This window comes from Panthera leo, chromosome B3, assembly GCF_018350215.1.
Source record: "Panthera leo isolate Ple1 chromosome B3, P.leo_Ple1_pat1.1, whole genome shotgun sequence".
NCBI lineage: Eukaryota > Metazoa > Chordata > Mammalia > Carnivora > Felidae > Panthera > Panthera leo.
Window position 1 is genome coordinate 23,634,605 of NC_056684.1, and position 8,977 is coordinate 23,643,581.

Sequence of the window (8,977 nt, forward strand, 5' to 3'; positions counted from 1 at the left end):
AATCTTTTTAAGATTTGGTGAGTGGGTGTGATTATTATATTATTGTTTATTATTATTATTAATTAAAATTACCAGCTGCCAACCTGACGTGGCCTGCATTGTACTTCAGTCTCTCCCTGCCTTCTGCCTATTTCAGTTTCAGATTATACCGGGAAAGCTCCTGAGAGGGTTGTGAACTGATGTGGGAAACAAAGGCAAAAGGAAAAAAATGAAATTTCCTTACTACTTATATCCCATTGACAAATCCTTGAAACAGGCATTCATTTTATCTACACCAGAGAAGGTAGGCAGAATGATGAGGTTTTGTTGAACTTGAATCAGAAGATGATGTAAAAATTGCCCTTAAAAAAGATAGGGAAAGCATGGGACACTGGTACATTGAGGTGTTTAAGTCCCACAGAACCGAAATGGATTGGGTGTTGAAGCACAGTGGTCCAAACAGTGCCGACACAGCCATCAATGGCTTTGTTCAGCTTTGAGGACTCCCATTTGGATGCACCATGGAATAAATTGTTCAGTTTTCCTCAGGGTTAAAAATTGTGCCAAATGGAATCACATTGCTTGTGGACTCCGAAGGCAAGACTACAGGGAAAGCCTTTGTGTAGTTTGCCTCACAAGAGTTAGCTGAAAAGGCCCTAGGGAAGCACAAGGACAGAATAGGGCACAGGTATATTGAAGTGTTCAAGAGCCATCAGGAAGAAGTTAGGTCATACTCGGATCCCCCTCTTTAGTTCATGTCTGTACAGCAGCGGGGGCCCTATGACCTCCCCAGCACAACCAGGAGGTATATTGGCACTGTCAAGCAAGCAGGCCTGGAGAGGTTGAGGTCTGGTGCTTACAGTGCAGGCTATGAGGAGTGCAGAGACCTCAGTGATGGCTGCAATTTCACCAATGATCTGCTTGGGAGAGACCTCAGTTATTGTCTCTTGGGCATGTATGGCCACAGAACCGGAGATGGCGAGTTCACTGTCCAGAGTGCCACGGACACTGTCCGCATGAGAAAGCTGCCATACAAAGCCACAGAGAACAACATTTACAAATTCTTCTCTCCAACTTAACCCTGTGAGAGTCCATATTGAGACGAACCCTGATGGAAGAGTGATGGGCAAAGCCAATGTTGAGTTTGCCACTCATGAAGAAGCTGTGGCAGCTATGTCCAAAGACTGGGCCAACATGCAACACAGATAATAGAACTTTTCCTGAATTCCACAACTGGGTCCAGCAATGGGGTGTATAGCAGCCAGATGATGAAATGCATAGGGGTGTCAGCCCAGTCCACTCCCAGAGGCCTCAAGAGCCAGTCTGTGAGTGGCTGTTACAGGGCTAGCTATGGAGGCCAGAACAGCATAGATGGATATGACTAGTTTTGTAGGAGCATTTGGGTTATCACAATCAAATTTTCACAGGCAGCAACAAGCAGTGAAAAGCAATTATTACTCTAGAGGAAGCTATAGGACCCATGTTACACCAGGAGTTTGTGAAATCTGTATTTAAAAGTTACCTCTTCAGTGTTTTCTCATGCAAACTTTCTTCTATCATGTGATATTGAGAAATTAAAACTATCAGCTTTTCTGAATTAACATTTTGGTAGTGCATATCAGAATGATATTATCCAAGTTAAAGTAGTTCATTAAATGGATCTTTTATACCACATCACTGTGAACACATGGGGAGATGTACTTTTTTGGAAAACTCAAGGTGCTAGATACCTAATTCAAAGAGAAATATTTCTCATGTTTGTTAATTCTAGTTTATTTTCATTTAAAATCTTTCAGGTTGAGTTTAAGCTTTTTTTTAAAAAAATAAGTTAGTTTTGAAACTTAAGACACATTACGAATATTGTAGGAATTGGTGAGTCTTGACTTAAAACTTTCTTTGTACTGTGATTTTCTCTTGGGCGTATTTTGCAAGTGAAACTTGTTAAATTTTTTGTTGTTGTTGTTACCTAAATTTTTCTTAAAATAAAGATTTTTCTACAAAAAAAAAAAAAAAGAAAAGACCGAAAAACTTGATGCCTTCTCCTTTTTCCCATCCTTATACAAAGTTGTCTGTCTTGGGAACAGGACAGAGACTTCAGTGACTAACACAGCTACTGATCCTAACACTCCCATGGGAGGTTTCCTCCTCATTGTTCTAATATTATTCCCTTCACATCTATGACCTAGGTGCTTCTAGCTGTGAGACCTCCACTGAGAACTGACTGAATTATAACCCAACTAGGGACTTCTTAGGGAAGTTGGCTATAAAAAACATGTGTTACAATGTCACTTAGAGCATGATGGATTTCCAGCTTTTCTGTTTTCTGTCAATGTCCCCTTCTAACCACTTAAACTACAAATTTTCCCCTTATAAAACTATTCTAGTATTTCCCATGGATAAAAATGACAAGTTCTTCAAGACAAGGTAAGACATGGAATTCACGGCAGGTGAAAACCCAGGTGAAACAAAATTCAGCATTTAAACTAATTTAAATTGGTTTAATCAAAATAGACATGTCTTTAGAGTTATCAGCATTAAATATGAAAATTTTATTCTACCAATGTTTACTAGAAGTCAAATAAGCTCATGTTATATCTATCTTGCAATTTGTCAGCAAAAACATGACATAAAATGATGGTTAATTTTGTCTCAAAATTTTCATAGGTAATTGTGAAGTTAGCTTTCAAAGTCTTTGGTAACCTGAAACTTTAAAGTTTTGCTTGGAAGATAAATTGGATTGCATTTATCTGGGTCTTTTCCAAATAGGATAAAATACTAAAGCATTTGTTACTAAGCACAAAGTTTATCTGCTTTTGACTTCTTATTGTGAGAAACTAAGGATATTTGGGTCTGTTGGAAACATGCTTTGTGCTTAAATGTATCCATAAATTTGTCACCTAAAGAATTCTGGTGTAACAGTTCACAATTGGCTACTACTTAGTTTTCACTGGGAACTAATGTTTCTAAGAGTTAAAATTCTACTAAGTGTAATTAAGACTAATGGAAATGAGGGAAGGAACTCTGTATGTGTAAGAAAGATATAAGGAATGGACATACATTTTTGTTGAAGGTAAAAGAAGGTAATTTTGTCCTAAATGAGACTGGTAGTTTGGAGAGTAATGGCTTGGGACAAAATATTAAGCAAAGGAATGTTGAAGAAGGTTTGTGAAGGGAAATCTGTGGAAAGGAATTTTATGTGTGGTCGGGATGGACTAAGATTAAAATGAATGGATTTTAAAAGTACACTGGTGTATAAGATTGAAATTCTGCTTTCTCTTTGTTAAAAAAGACAAGATTTCTTGGATTGTTGGTCTGCTTTTGATAAGAAAATGTAAACAAAGTTATTTTCTCTTTTCTTTGTCTAGAAAAACCAGTTTCTATGTTTTGCCTTTATCAGGTCTTTGGTAATCTGTAATCCTATTTAGGCATGTGTTTTAAAACTTTCTAAGGTTTTAACAAAATTCCTCAAGATTCAAATCATAAAGAGACCTCTTTGACAAATTAGGCTTGATGATTTGGTATGTTACCTTCTGGTATAAGGCTGTAGAAGGTTTGGTATAAGGTCATCACTTGTTACTATTGAAGTGTTATATGCCACAGAAATAACTGAATTTCCAACTCTCATATTATATCTTTAACAATGTTCATTTCTGAGTTTTTGTCATTTATAATTGTTCTTATTCTATTGTGAAATGTGTTTTGTCTTCAAGGAGATTAATTAAAAGGACTTTTTTGACAAATACTGGTATTTGATATCTTTAAGATTAAAACTGAAATGGGTAAGAATTTCTAGAACCAAAAAGGTGCATTCAAACTGAGCAAGGGGCACCTGGGTGGCTCAGTTGGTTTAGTGTCCAACTCTTAATTTCAGTTCAGGTCATGATCTCATGCTTCATGAGTTCAAGCCCCATGTAGGGCTTTGCACTGACAGCCCTGAGCCTGCTTGGGATTCTCTGTCTCACTCACTCTCTGTCCCTCCCCCTAGTGCTCTCTCACTCAAAAATGAATAAATAAACATTGCAAAAAACTGAACAAGAATTAGTAACATGGGACTAAATGAACTGAGAAAAATGATTATAGTTTTTGAGACTCTTGTTTGAAACATTGCTGGTTCTCTAATGTTTGCTCTTCAAGATAAAGAAAACTTCCTATGACTTACAGAAATGTGATAAAGTATTCATTTGTGAACACACTGAAGTGTTTAACTTTTCTCTCTTACCTGAAACCTGTGAAATTCAAAAAGTCTCGGTGAGTATTATTTCTTCCACGGCAATCATAACTATTTTTCACAAGTTCAAGAAGAATCTTTTCTCCTTGTAACAAGACACCATTGGAACATTGGTTATTTTACCAAGGATTTCATTCAAATGTCATATTTGAGAGAGACGTGCATCGACTCAGATATGACCAAATACCTTTAATAAACTAAGATTGACTTTATAAAACATGGAGACATTACAGCCCCTTGGTACTGTTGGCCTGATACCTTGCTGACAGAGTTCCATAGCTTTACCAAGTGAGTAAAGAATGTCACTTCCTGACAGGTGCAGAAACTTCAGGATACTTTCAGGAACTCAGGAAGAGGAATTTGCCCAAATCTACAGGTATTGTAGTCATGTCTGATGGCAAGTACTTGGCTTGGCTTCAGAACTGGAAAGGCTACTAAATGATCAATTTAGATTCCTTTTGAAGAGTTCCAGCAAACCTGATTTTGAAAGATATATATGATCAATCACTGTTCTTGCTGAGCTTATGTAAATAATTAGGCCAAGTTTGTTAAAATTGGACCTGTTTTGCAAATTAGTTAGTCTTGATTTGGCTATAAGGGCAATTAGGCTTGATTTGGAAATAAGGGTAATTATAGAGAGAAAAATTGTTTCAACAGCACATCTTTGTGGATGTTAAATTCTAGTTATGATTGTCTTTGAATGTTGTTTGCCTAAGCTAGATAACTTGAGGTAAACTTCGGACTTTGACACATTATCTCATGTATAGACAATATTTTTTCTTGTTGTTGTGTGGGGACAATAACAGGACCCCATGGGCATATGATTATTTGAACAACTGGAAAATAGGATGAATTCTCCAACAATTGTACAACTCAGCTATCACCTTGACCAATTCTGTGTGGCTGGGATGACAAAATTGCAGAGTACTCCACTCCATGAAGTTAACTATGGACTTGTGAAGTTAATGAATAGCTCCACTTACCTTATGCTATCAGGTTGGATGCACTTGGGAATGCTTTTATCTCCTGAGACAAGCCTTCCCCCACTTGCCAGTGATTCCTTGTATTTAGATTAGGCTAAACCTAGACAAAGAGGGTTTCTTGATGGTTTTATTAGACATATCTGTCCCAGGAGCCACTTCTATTGTTGTAAAATTGCAAACAGAGGCTTTGACCAAGCATACAACAGCCATCTTTAACCAGTAACCCACATATTCAAAAGGTGGCCCTCCATAACCAAATAGCTCTTGATATCCTGACTGTAATGCAAGGAGGTCCAGAATTAGATGACTGGCTCCTAACAAGATCCAATGGCTATGCGGCTCTAACTTGTGTCCATAGTTTCCCCCAGGCTGGATAGGCTCCTATACTCTGGGTTTTGCCTGGATGCATGGACACATTATTAAAACCATTGCCAGCCTAGCCAACCTTCCAAATTTAAAACAATAGTGGGGGCGCCTGGGTGGCGCAGTCGGTTAAGCGTCCGACTTCAGCCAGGTCACGATCTCGCGGTCCGTGAGTTCGAGCCCCGCGTCAGGCTCTGGGCTGATGGCTCGGAGCCTGGAGCCTGTTTCCGATTCTGTGTGTCTCCCTCTCTCTCTGCCCCTCCCCCGTTCATGCTCTGTCTCTCTCTGTCCCAAAAATAAATAAAAAATGTTGAAAAAAAAAAAAAAAAAAAAAAAAAAAAAAAAAAAAAAAATTTAAAACAATAGTGGACATGTCCTATGTTTCATTGGCATGACCACCTAGCATCCATCTTTATTCCCTCTTTAGGAATGGAGGATATAGTTAGGTGCATGGAAGTTCTTACTAAGCACACGGTGAAAGGCTTAAATGACACTTAAAATAGCATTTCTCTATTAAATACTGAAGTAACACAAATATGTAAAGCAGTTTTACAAACTAGAATGGCATTACATGTTTTAACTGTTGCACAAGGTGGAACTTGAGCTATCATAAAAACAGAATGCTGTGTATACATTCTAGATTATCATAAAAATATTTCTGGATTTCTAAATAACATGAATACTCAAATTGGTGCTTTAAATAGTCTCTTTCCTTTAATAATAGGTTAAACTCCTGGATTAGAAGAGGATTTTTGTCAACTGTCAAAAGACTTTTATCTGGGCTTCTTTTTCTTTTTGTTGTCCTAATTATGTTTTGTTGTTTTCTCTCATGTCTCTACACCTGATGCAGAGACTCCTTCACTACCATAGCATCAAGCCTACAGATGACCCTTTCCATTCTGGAAGATCCATACATGCACTCTCTCTTGGATTCAACTACCTCTCAACCCCAAGTGATCAATGTTGACCCATAAGTAAGTAAGGACATCTCTATGCCCCTATTCAGCAGGAAGAAGTTAACAGAAGATAAGACCTTCCACCTTCAGCAACCTTAAATATTTAAGGGTCAAAATTGTTCAGGGGAGAATTATGTGGGGAACAAAGGGAAAAAATGAAATTCCCTTAATACTTGCAGCCCATTGACACATCCTTGAGACTGGCAGAGTAAATTTCCTCTAGGAACTAAACTGCCTCAAGCTGAAACTTTGATGAGGGCAAAAGGCAATCTTAGCCCAACTCCCCAGGATCCTGTGAGTCTACTTTAAACATAAAGAATTTCCTTTGGAAGTTTCCTTTATCTCTTCCCACCAAGATGTATGTTAGCAATCATACTCCAAGCCTATGGCCCACTGATATATATCTGAAGGGTCTCATTATAATAGGGAAAAATAGGATAAAATAAGCAGAGAGATAAGGTAGGAAGAGAGGGAAAGGTTAGGACCTGAGGTCCCTGGGTGGGGAAAACACATATTTAAAACAACACTGGGAGTATCTGACCAGGAGCAAACTCCCTCAGGCATAAGCTTTCTCTTAAGAATGTAACAGACACCACCTGCTCCCCCTCAGGTTCCCCTAAGGAATTTGACAATCAAAATACCTAACTAAAATAAATAAACCATAAAACTTATGTTATACAAGGGACAGTACAATCAAAGTCTGACTCCTCACACAATGGAATCAGGCCATTCAGAAATGGACAACCCAGTACCTAGAATTACCAAGCCAATAAGGGTAGAGCCTGAGAAGGAACATGGGGGAAGATTGGGGGTCAACCAAAATTCTATAAAACAAAGTCCCTTGCCTATAGTCCCCAGCATTCACTTTTGAATACCCCCTCTCTGCAATGAGAGCTTTCATACTATTCTTACTTTCTAATCTTATACTCTAAGAAACTTTTGACTGCTGCTCATTTCATTTTGTGTCCACCTCTTCATTCTTCAAAGTGGTGAGACACATAATCCCAGGTATTGAGGCAAAAAAAAAAAAATCCTGCAACATCATGGCTGAGTTTTTACTAAACAGTAATAAATTACCTTTTCCTAACAATATCTAGCCCTACCATGATCCTGGGAACCTTGTTTCCAAAATTCCTTGGAGGCTTGCACTGTCTCTATCCTCCTCCCAACTCAAGAGTACATAATAGTCACCCATCACAACCCCATTACTGTTCTTTCTGCCCACAGGTCTTATCCCTGTGCTTTAATAAAACCTCCTTTTTGCACTGATTAAGACATGTCAAGAATTGTTTCTTAGCCATAGGCTCTGGACTCCAACATATCCACACCATGAACCAACACTTCATCATTGATTTTGAATTAATTAAAATGGAGATTATCTTTTGTGAGCTTTTTCTAATCAGATGAGCCCTTTAAAGAGGATACTAGGCCTTCTCTGATACTACTGCATGTTTGGAGGTGGATTCTAAGGTTGTTATATCAAAGAGGCTAAAATATAACACCTAATTGGGTTGAATTCATGATATCATTACAACTACCAGGGAATCAAGATTTATTCTGTTGTCTTATGCAGCTCGTGAATGGTTAAACAGTTTGTACTTGTGAGAGCTTAATGGCCAAAGAAATCGTGTATGATTTACCCTAAAGTGTGGATATACCAGTAATAAAAATGTTTTAGCACACAGGGATCTATGATCGAGCTGATCAGAGTGTCCCTAGAACTAGTTGGAAAGCCTACTGGAGTATTGCTTGAACTATATGAGTTCAACCACAAAGTTCAACCACAAAGGATTCCTAGCTTCCAGACTTAAGTCAATTCACAGACTCAGAGTGGCACTAAATATATCATGAAAAGAACACTTGAACATGCCACAAATATTGATTTTGGTGTCACAAATAAATATTAGTAAGTAAATTGGCAAATATTGAATCCACACGTAATGAGGATCAACTTGTACATTAAAATAACAAAAGATGTGAACATTGGTTTCAACACTTCCATTGTGACTCCAATATATTATATATTCTTTACAGAATCAGTTTTAACTTGTTCAGCTATTATTTCTAAGGAGTGGCAAGATATGACTGTTGGTGATGTCATTGGTACTTTGAGTGGCTTCTTTACAATCATTGTGGGAGTATTCTTATTGCATGCCTCTAAAGATGTCAGCTTTACTCTAGCAAGTCTCCCTGTGTCTTTTCGACAAGATGAAAAAGCAATGAATGGCAATCTCTCTAACATGTATGAAGTTCTTAGTAATAATGAAGAAAGCTTAACCTGTGGAATTTAACAACACAGTGCTGAAAATATCTCCCAAAGAAATGGAAATCTCACAGCTTTTTAAGAAAAATGTAATTAAAAAGTTAATCTATAAAAAAAATTGTATATAGCGACAGGGCTCAGGATACCACCCTAAAATATGGCACCTTGGCATATTATTTTAAGCTGAAGGAATTTGAGAAAAAGT

At 37.7% G+C, this 8,977-nt stretch overlaps 1 pseudogene; it reads left to right on the top strand.

The window, feature by feature from the left end:
• Window positions 1-264: 264 nt before the first annotated feature.
• Window positions 265-1,364, top strand: LOC122221147 (annotated as a pseudogene).
• The last annotated feature ends 7,613 nt before the right edge of the window (window positions 1,365-8,977 follow it).